Source organism: Alosa sapidissima, chromosome 3, assembly GCF_018492685.1.
Source record: "Alosa sapidissima isolate fAloSap1 chromosome 3, fAloSap1.pri, whole genome shotgun sequence".
NCBI lineage: Eukaryota > Metazoa > Chordata > Actinopteri > Clupeiformes > Clupeidae > Alosa > Alosa sapidissima.
The window spans coordinates 38,052,249-38,062,557 of NC_055959.1; the positions used below are offsets into that span (position 1 = coordinate 38,052,249).

General features: G+C 42.2%; 1 pseudogene; it reads left to right on the forward strand.

Moving 5' to 3' along the window:
* Positions 1-2,788: 2,788 nt before the first annotated feature.
* On the forward strand, positions 2,789-7,637 carry LOC121706129 (annotated as a pseudogene).
* The last annotated feature ends 2,672 nt before the right edge of the window (positions 7,638-10,309 follow it).

A 10,309-nucleotide genomic window follows, 5' to 3' on the forward strand; every position in this document is an offset into this window, starting at 1 on the left:
ATTTAAGCAATATAGCATGAGTGAGAGTGGGGTTGGTCATGGATATTCCCACGGGTGTTGTTCGGCCGTAGCCACAAGGCCGGAGGCCGAGTGGCGCAGGCAACAAAATGAATGTTTGCTACATGCATGTTACAATACAGTGACCAGACGTCCCCGATTTCGGTGACCTGTCCCCGGCTGGAACTGTCCCCGGAAAAGTCCCCGGTTTTCACTGTGACTGACAGACCCGAAATTGGAATAAAAGAAAGAAAGAAAACACTGACCAAACATACAGTTGCGCACCCTTCACGCACAGGCTCAAGCCAGTCAAAGCAAGCGCTCAGCTCAGACCTCCAAGATGTTCTAGAATGCCCATATTTCTGGTAGGCTATTTCGATTGGCGGAATAGCAGCGCGGTAGAATCTTTGAAATGAAACCACTTGTGCGGGGGAATTATTAAACTATTCATCACAAACGTGCCAGCTGCTCAAGTCCAGGTTAAAGGAGAATTCCGGTGTGATATTGACCTAAAGTGTATAGAAACATGATCCCGAGTGTGAACGTATGTCTCATAGCCCATCTCGGCTTGTCCCCTGCACTCCAAAATCTGGCGCTAGTTAGCCGATGCTACCAACAGCTTTTTCAATGGTGGTGCTTCGGCATCGGTGGTGCTAGCCATGCAAATAAATCACTGTTTTACACCATTTACGAGGCTCAATGTATCTCCACACTTCATTGGTAGACTTCCGAGGGCCCTGACATTTAAAACAAGACATTGAGAACTTTGAAAAAGCACTGGTAGTTTACTTACAAGACGATTTATACAGACAGTATCTTAAGTTTAGCGTTTGCAGCCATCTTGAATTTAGTCACGATAAGTCAAGCGACGAGTAAGAATGAACAGGTATGATAAGGGATCAGATTCCAAAAATAATTCAGTGGAAATGCATGGATTCCAGTTTCTTCCAGTAGCAGCAACTGGAATCCATGCATTTCCACTGAATTATTTTTGGAATCTGAAGAAACTGGAATCCATGCATTTCCACTGAATTATTTTTGGAATCTGATCCCTTATCATACCTGTTCATACCTTTAAACTAAAATTGCGGAGAACCCGTCACACAGATAGCATATCATACGTAGATATCACGTGAACGGCCGGAATCTAAGCTTTCCATATTAGCGCCAAATTGCTGTGATAAATGGTTTCGCGAGAAAATTAACAATGGTCTAACATGGTCTACAACTTTGGGCCAAAATTATAATGTAGGCCTATTCTCAACGATTTATGTCAGTACAAACATTTTTGTAAATTGTTTAGCCAGAGTAGGCCTATCCCACCATAATGGTTCTCATATTGCCAGATTCCAGACAATCACCTACAAATATGAATATAGCCTATATTTCTACTGGCATGCTTCCTAGTGACATTAAGACAAAAATATAAAGAAAAAAAAGCATGAGACGTGAGTTATTTTTTTGTTGATATAAGACTGACAACACATAGGCCCTATTAGGCTACATAAGACAAATATTATCACATCATACATTCTCAGATATGGGTAAAGCACAGACTGTCTTGAAAAAAGAAGACAGGCATTACAATGACCAGGATAACTAGCTAGATTAACTGTCTGAACAGCACTGCCACTATGATATCATTTCATGGAGTGCTGAAATGTAGCCAATACTATTTTGGACCATTTCTGAACTGTGAAGAAAATATGCTTTGTGGATGGGCAATATCATAACTTATTGCAATATTATAACTATTCCAACTGTGTGTGCATGGTTAAAATTCTGAAGTGGAAGTTTAGGCTTAGGCTACAGCACAAATATTTCCATCCATAGATAAGAATAATGAAGTCTAACCTCTGAATTTCTTTTCAAAGTGCACCAGATTGATGCATTTAAACATTAAAATATACCAACTTTTCTTACGGGGGAGCCGAACCCCCCTAGGGGTGCTTGTGGACTAATGCAGCTCTAGTGACGCCCTGGGACAGTGTCCCCGTTTTAAGTTTACAATGATTAAAACATTACACGTTTTACGCTTCTCAACTGAAAATGTCCCCGGATTTTGTCTCAGAAATATGGTCACCTTATGTTACAAGGATACTGGGCCATGTCATGTAAGGGACATGGTACTGCAAAAAAAACGGAAACATAGCCTACATTGCAGAACCACTCAACTTTATTAATTTATGGTGAATAAATGTTACACTACTGTGCTCAGCCTGACGTGACGATGCTAGCGCGTTAGCAGCAGTTAGCTAACTATGCTAATGTTAGTTATCTACAAGTCTCCTTCAAGTGACAATCATATTATACACAATGCTGGAAATATTGAGAACAATTAGCATCCTCGTTTATCTTACTTACACTGAGTTGACTGTGTGGCTTAATCCACAGATGTGGTGAAGCACTGTTTCGTTATGGTTTGCTAAGGAGTAACCCATTGCTTACTTAAAATTGTGGAGAGCTGGGATGAGAACATTGTGTCAAATCTTCGCATTGTATTGCGGAGTGATTTATTATTAGCTGTGCAAAGTCTGAGTTGAAATGTCCAGGGATATTCCAACCTATGGAATGTCTCTCGGCCAATCAGAAACAAATAAATAGTTCCATAGAACCCAATTGTTGTATAAATATATATATATATATATATAAAACAATACAAAACATTTAAGAATGATGCAGATGAGGCATAATTTATAAAACATATACAGACTTCGGGTCCAATGTCTCCAAAAGCAAGATGTATACCTTGTGTCACTCTTAGAGACATCAGCTATGGACACAATAATCATATTCTTAGACCCTGCCAGTCTGCACATGACTCTATACTATACAGAGATGCATGGAGAGATGGTTTAGGGACTCAGGATCATGAAGCATGATGTTTGAACCATGACATTGGTCAGCAGTTTCAATTTATGAAACATTAATGTAATATTTAATATAATGTCATTATTCTTTAAATCTGCAAAATACCAGCCATAGCAAGTTTCTGAACACTATAGATGTAACAGAGAGGCGAGAGTTGGGTCATGTGCACAGACAACAAAGGTACATCACAAAGTGGAGTGACAGCATACTTTACCTGGGCGGCGTCTGGTTTCCAAAGAAAGCAATAATTTATTCTACTGGTTTTTGTTTTCTACTTAAATGCGTGCTACAGCTGATAGAGGGCCCAGGTGAAGCATTGGGACTCCCCACAGAACAGCTCACAAGGGACTTTGGTAAGGGCTCATGCCTTACTTTTCAAATTCTTCTCTTTTGTTTGCCTTTCGTATCCATGGTAACAGTTAATCTTTCCTTTAGTGACTTGAAGAATATTCAAACTCACGGAGTCTGATACACTACTTTACAAGATGTACTTTTGACTGACTTCCTTGAAACTCTTTGGGACAGTAGCCATTGTTATTTAGAGTCCTTTTCCAAATGCCAGATGGTAATCAGTAACAATCACAACAATAGAACAAGCAAAACAAATATATCAGGTAAAACATCAAAATCATCTATATCTGTGTGTTAACAGGTGCAAGTGGCAAGTGACATGATCATGATGACCCCACTGTCATTGACTCTCATCATGGTGGCAATGAGTAAGATTGATCAGCTCTGTTTATCAATATTGATCAGCTGTGTCTAGCAATAATCTTGCTCATACCCTTACCACAGTTATTTCTAGTTATTCATTTGTCACTTTCTACAGTACCCTCTTTTTTCTCTGGATGTGGAAGTGCATGTTTCCAGCATGTTGCAGTGCTGGATAACGCTGCATGTGTGTGTGTTTTCATCAGCTGGGTGTTGAGTGTTTATGTCCCCACTGACTGCTGCCAGGCTAAATAAGACTTGAGTAAATAAAAGATACTTCATGTTAGTGCTACTGGCTGTATGGCTGGTATTGGTGGATTATCTATCATACCTGCATGCTTTTGAATAATGTCTCCTGTGCTTTCATAGTCACACTTATACATGAGAATAAAATGTAAGTCAATGTGGATTGTGGAATGAGGCTATGTGTATCTCATGACGTTCTGGTGTCTTCGTCTCAGGTGAGAGTACCAGTGCCCTGGGTGAGCACATTTTCCCTCCCCTGGACTGTCTGACTTATAAAAACATTTTAAATCACAATAGAAATAAAAAAGAGACTTTCTGACATTTTCCCTACTATGTTATTTGTTATCCCCTCAGACATTTTCTATCCATTTGGATCAGCTGCAGGTGATACTTTCAGCAATCATTCAGATGACGGCAGCTCCCCTCTCATTCCCCTGCAACGCTCATTCCCTTACTTTGGTCGCACGTACCAGCAGATATACGTACGCAGTGTTCCACATCCACCTGAGCATGACCCAGACCATAACATTATCATATGATTACCGTGAAAGCTACTGTAATTACACTATACTGTGAAATCAAAGGAAATTCTGGGATATATTAAATGCCACTGTCTTTATGGTGTTTTTCAGGTGAATCACAATGGACACCTCACTTTCAACCAGTCACTCTCTACATTTACACCTACAGAGTTCCCTGAGAACTCGACCAGGGACATTATCGCCCCCTTCTGGACAGATTTAGACAATACAGAAAAAGGGAACATTTCCTATCAGCAGTATACTTACTACTGGTGGTGTTCTTCAAAGCGCAACTCAAGATATCAACTCCTACTTCCCCAATGTGCCTTTCACTGCTGCCTGGGTGCTTGTGGCCACATGGGACAGGGTGGCCTATTTCTCAAACTCAGGACCAGTGAGTACTCTTTGTTATTTTAGGGGGAAATTATACTACAATAGGCTCAGACATGGAAAAAACTGCTCTATCTTCTGCACCTTAAAGCAACACAATGCAGTAATGTTACCTTAAAAAAATAAAATAGCTCATTCAAGCTCATTCCGATGCTCCACTGACTCATAATATTTTTATATTGAAACAACACACTGTCATTTGTTTACCATAATGGCTTCAAATGCATTTTTGATACCATACAGACTTGTAGTTGGCAGACTGACGTCTCTATTGACACCAATGTGCCCGGAATGCCTGATATCACTAGCTTTGTGGTTCCAACCAGAAACGTGGCCTTTTTCATCAGTTCTCGAACCCCCTCCAGCACATACATGACACCTAGTGTTGAAAGGCTGTAATTACTCATGTGTTCACTCAGACCATTGGCCTATCATATTGTGACTTCATTTATGTGAGAAATGGCATTTTTATCATGAATACATCACAAACTTACTGCATCACTGGACTGAATTTTCAGGAGACGACCTTCCAGGTGGTTTTGATTTCCGACAGTAATCTGTCCTTTGTCTTCATGAACTATGGTGTTATTGCCCAAACTGAAAGGAAGGTACAGGTAAGATCACCACAGATTTGTTTTTGTTTGTTTTTGTTTTTGTCAGTTTACTTTAACGCCTCTCTCCAGATTGGATACGACACCATCGGCTCCACCCACCACGGATCTCTGCGCACCTGCTATCCCAACAACACCATAGACATAGTGAACTTACACAACTCCAGCAACATCAGTGCTCAGGGCCGCTGGGTCTTTGCCACGTTCCTCAGGTCAGGGGGCTTCAGATGTGAGTATTACGTCATTTCCTGCCTTGATGCATCATCATTCTCTCCATGCTGCATGAGCAGTAACAATAAGGGACATGTCATATGATGTAACTGTTCTCATTATGGGGTCTGATGTGCTTTTCAGGTACAATCGATCCAGGTGTGTCATCTCCACAGCCAGGTGAGCTGAGTTTCACATTTATTCAGATCAGACACTTTATGGGCCTAATACCATAGTGATCTGCAGCTGAGAGGAAATGTAGACTATGAGGCCTCCGTATCTTTCCTGGTCAGCAGCTCCTTGTGCCTAGACGTTGACAGCTGAATTCATTAAATCATGGAAATCAGCAGACCCTTAAAGGGGAATTCTGGCGATTTTTCACATAGATTCACGTAGTTTCTCGAGGACACCGAGTAATGTAGGTATGAAAAAACCCATAAAAAAATCAGTTCTACCTAACTCAAGTTGATGCAGCCAACAGCTAGAGCAGACAGGCAGCTACAGCGCTACACTCTGGGGGCATAAACATGAAAGTGGAGCCCCTTGGGTCTGAGTATTTACAGTAGTGTAGTGAAGTGGAGCGCCTGTAGCACAAGACCATTCGTTTGATAGGGAACACACATCTTTGTATATGTTGCACTGCTGATGTGGGAGGTAACGAAGAACAAGTACTTTCTTACTTCATCACAAGTACTTTCTTAATTCATCACAAGTGTTTTCTTACTTCATGATAAGTACTTCAATAGAATTTTGCTACTTCATTACAAGTATTTCATTACTTAAGTAGCATTCTTAGGTGTCTGTACTTTACATATTCAATGTATTCCCCAACATTTGAACAGAAATATCTGTATTTTCTACTTCTTGCATTTTCAAAGTATATTTTTACCTTAGTATTAATGCATTTGAGGGGAATTATTTGGTTGATTATTTGTATGATTATTTTATTCCACATCATTGCGCTCCCTCCCGATATCAGCCAAATGGATGGGGCAATAAGGATGAGGAGCAGAAAGTGGGTAGCCTTGGCAACAGGCCTCAAACAAAACTTCTCCATCAAATTCAGTGGTTTGTCAGTATCCATACAGACGACAAAACATCTTATTCTTTGTTTTGTCATTTGCTTTTCTTCATTAAGAATGTCTGGAAAAAAATTAGACATTTTCCTACCAGGCCTATTCTTCCAGTGACATTACCTCAAACATAATCTATATCTCTCTACAAGTTCACCCTTGGCTTGGAAGAAGGCAACAAGCATGCCTGAAATGTTTATAAAACGCATCAGGGACAGGGAAATAGTTGATAAGGAGTTACGGCTAAATTCATATCATTGTCAGCAACTCCACTTCTTATAACAGCTACAGTACTAATATGGTCCTTCAAAAGGCTAGGATACTTTTTACTCTTAGACTGTGAGTACATTATAGAACCTGTATTTTGTTACTTTTACTTGAGTAAAGTTGAATCAATATACTTTTACCAGAGTGTTTTTTCCACAGAAAAAAAGGTGGATACATATTTTTTCACCATAAATGGGTATATAGTTTGTTTCTACATTGTAAAACATATTTTTAATCATAGATAATGTCATTGGTATGCGCCTGGAAGTTTCTACAACTGAAAGTCTAAGTGAGGCTGACATTGAGGAGCAGATACTGAAGCCAGTGAGTAAATCAGCATAGTGCTGCCCTCTAGAGGCCATGCTGGACACTGCACACAATAACACTCAATAATGCTCAATAACTATTCAATCTGTTTGTTCCTGGTCAGAAACAAATGCTAACTTTACCTTGGTGTGTTGTGTTGCTTTAGTTTGGAGACCTCCTAAAGAAGCATGGAAAAAACGTCACTGGCATACGCTTGCGAAGGTTTTACAAAACAGAACTCTGAGAGAGGAACAGAGAGAAGAGGATGAGGAGGATGCAGAATGCAGGCAGAGTCAGCCCAAGCCCTTATGGGGCCCCCCACCACCTTAGCGCCACCAATAATATTGAATATGGTCAATGTTGCACTGTTGGACTTACTCATTTGCACCATCACCATGACACTCACTCTCACAGAGCACCTTACCTTACTATGCACAGAGAATCACAGGCTCAGTCCCTGCCTCAGTCATTGCAAGCGTCTCATGCTAAATCACCCACTATGTGGTTACTGTTTTAAACTTGATTTAGATTTAGTGTTATTTAGTATAATTTGTATTTTAGTATATTCTTTATCTTCTACTGTCCTTATTGCTTAGTTGTGTTTTTTATATTATATACTTTTATTACTTTTTCTGCTGTTAGTGAATGCGTGTGATGTCTGTATGCTACTGAGACCTTGAATTTCCCCTTGGGGATCAATAAAGTATCTATCTATCTATCTATCTATCTATCTATCTATCTATGTCTGATTACTCACACCAGTGAGCCTTATATTTCATATTGGGTTTTTTTTTTTTTAACTATTACATTTTCTTTACAATCATTATTACATTGTAATTGTGTGACATTTGTGATACTCATCCATGCCACTAGGTGGAGTCATGTATTGGATAAAGCAAAGCCGTATTTAGAGAGAGTTTGGCCAATGTTCTGAGCTGATGGTGTTATGTGATTGATGGTGATGGTGTTATGTGATTGGTTCCAAGGTCGTCACATGGTTCTGGACGCCATGTTAGATATCAACATTCATCAGATCCCCAATGACGTAATGCAGTGAATAGTGGAAAACATAATAAATGATTAAAAAATAACATGGATTACTAAAAAGATGCACAACAACTGTTGCACGTTTGGCAGCAGTGCAAGACCGGGAAGTGGGAAATGATCGCACAAGTTCCCCCGTGACCCAAAAAGAAGAAACATATGGGAGCAGAAGGTGAAAAGGGGCCTACTGGTTAGTTATGAGTGGATGAGATCTAGTTATGAGTGGGTGAGATCTAGTAGAGGCAGCTGTGGCCTACTGGTCAGCGCTTCGGACTTGTAACCGGAGGGTGGCCGGTTCAAACCTCGACCAGTAGGAACGGCTGAAGTGCCCTTGAGCAAGGCACTTAACCCCTCACTGCTCCCCGAGCGCCGCTGTTGTTGCAGGCAGCTCACTGCACCGGGATTAGTGTGTGTTCACTGTGTGCTGAGTGTGTTTCACTAATTCACGGATTGGGATAAATGCAGAGACCAAATTTCCCTCATGGGATCAAAAGAGTATATATACTTATACTAAAAGAACAAACTGGAGGGGGAATTACTATTCAGTATAGTGGGAGGTAATGCCAATTCCTCTCTTCGAGATAATATTATGAAGGAGGGAAGGCATAGAGCAACGCCTGCGGCTAATCGTGCACCAGAGGCCCCCCCCAGGGGAGGATTGTCGTTCCCGGGGGAGAAGAAGAGAGCTGAACAGGGGGTGGAGACCCCAAGGCCCCCTGTCTGTAGACACGTGTCACACAAATATCCCCACACTCAGGAGAGCAATAGCAGGAGCAGGGGACTCAAGATAATCAACACTCAGGAGAGTGATAGCAGGAAAAGAAGAGAAGGCAAGAGCCCACACACTCTTAGCTGTTTTATACCCTAAAGCACATTCCTATGCAGAGAAGAGAAGAGACGAGACGAGAAGAGAAGAAGAGAAGAGAAGAAAAGAAGAGCCCACACACTCTCAGGTGTTTAAACCCTAACACACTCTCAGGTGTTTAAACCCTAACACACTCTCAGGTGTTTAAACCCTAACACACTCTCAGGTGTTTAAACCGTAACACACTCTCAGGTGTTTAAACCCTAACACACTCTCAGGTGTTTAAACCGTCACACACTCTCAAACTCTGGCCTCACATGCCGTGGTTCTCGGCGATACCCACCCTGCTGGATGGCCAACCATGGGAGCTTCCTCTCCGGAGGGACCTCCTATCCCAGGCGGACGGCAGCTATCAAGGCGGTCCGCATTGGGGAGTTTGCCATCGCTGAGGACGGCTGTTCCCTGATCTCTCATTTCCTCAGAGGAGCACGGAGACTCACAGTGCACAGTGCTGGCCCTCCTGTCCCACCATGGGATTTGGACCTCGTCCTTGAGGCCCTGACGTTTCCGTCTTTTGAGCCCCTCACTCACACTATCCTGAAGTGGCTGCTGCGCCTTTTCGTCGGATGGGTCGGCAGTGGTTCTTCGCCCAACCCAGCCTTCTACCCAAGGTCCTGACTGGGCCTTATGGCGGGGAGCCTCTCTCCACCATCTGTGCGGCTGTCACTTGGTCGCTCCACATTCTCCAGATTCTACGTCTGAATGTGGCAGCCAGCCCCTCCTTTGCCGAACGTGTGCTGGGTGTGGATCCGGAGTAAAGCTGAGAGCCCCCTTACCTTGGTTGGCTTTGCGTCTTGCGGGCCAACCTGAGTGGCCCATTGTCAAAGTGCTGGCCCTTGTGCCTGGCGGGGCCCTGTTCTGTGTTCAGGGTTGGGTCTTGCAGACCGACCCGGGCTACCTATCTGCCCTCGGGCTTGGCCTTGCAACTTGCTGAGCATCGTACCGATCGGCATGTAAATAGTGTACATTTCAATTCAATTTAATTTCACTTATAGAGTGCCAAAACATTACGCATGTCTCATGGCGCTTTACAGAGTGTTAAACAATCTTTAACATTCGTATATAGTTCGTTGGTGACACACGGACGAACTACCCATTGTGGCACACGTTGCTTGGGTGTGGGCTGCACTATCTCCTTGCGGGGCGTCTTAAAGAGTTACCCCGTACATATGGAATATGTAACGGAGTGGAGAGATG